This window comes from Sinocyclocheilus anshuiensis, unplaced genomic scaffold, assembly GCF_001515605.1.
Source record: "Sinocyclocheilus anshuiensis isolate Anshui unplaced genomic scaffold, SAMN03320099.WGS_v1.1 scaffold1493, whole genome shotgun sequence".
Lineage (NCBI taxonomy): Eukaryota > Metazoa > Chordata > Actinopteri > Cypriniformes > Cyprinidae > Sinocyclocheilus > Sinocyclocheilus anshuiensis.
The window spans coordinates 446-1,464 of NW_015547727.1; positions in this window are offsets into that span (position 1 = coordinate 446).

Consider the following 1,019-nt stretch of genomic DNA (forward strand, 5'->3'; position numbering starts at 1 on the left):
GTGCTCCCGGCGCCTATTTATACTATAGTCGCACCGGTAGTGACGTCATGGCTGTCGCCGGCCAACGAGTTGGTGTTTTTTCAATGTATGCTTCAGACACGGGTCACGACGAGGCGTTCCCCCCATAGCGACCCCTAGAGGACGCAGTTCGAAGTTCCCATGAAGGGGAACACTTAATTTTAACTGTAGTGTTGTATTCAATATTACATTTAAAGTTAATACATTTTACTAAATTGCAACTTCATCATTACAAATGGGACAAAAAATACAAATACATTTACAATTTTAATATTTTTGTTCACCATAAATGCCTGTCAGTACATTTGGTAGTACACTTTTTTTATTATTACATACTGTTTAAAGATGTACTTAAACCTATTTTTAAAAAAATAAATAAAAAGCACTCCAAACCTTAACTAATTTAATTTAATTTAATTTAATTTAATATGAATTTAAACAATAATACAGTTGCATTTAATTGCAGTTAACATGCAGTTAAGTGTCTGAAAACATTAAATTCATTATATATAATTTCTATAATAAGTATTCATTTTACTTGGATCCATTACTAAAGTATACTTTCTTTTAACAGAGAAACTATAGACCAATTTCAGTGTTTGCAAACAGTGATGACCTTTTTGTGGGCGGAGCCTATCTGGTGGCAGAAAATGACCGTTTTAAAGTAGCAATCTATGGAAGCCATGGAGTAAAATAATAAAAAAGGTAATTTTGAGTTTATATTTCAATATTGACTTTTTTCTCACAATTCCGTGATTAAATCTCACAATTCTGGTAAGAAAAATCAACTCGTCATTCTCTCTCTTTTCCCCACGGCTCAGAATCATGAGTTTATAATCCCACACTTCCGACTTTTTTTCCTCTGAATTGACAAACTCGCAATTGTTGAGTTAACTCGAGTTATAAAGTCCGAACTAGGAGACATAAACTTGCATTTGCGAGAAAAAAAGTCAGAATTGTGAGATAAAATAAATAAATGTTATAGATAAAAATAATAGGCT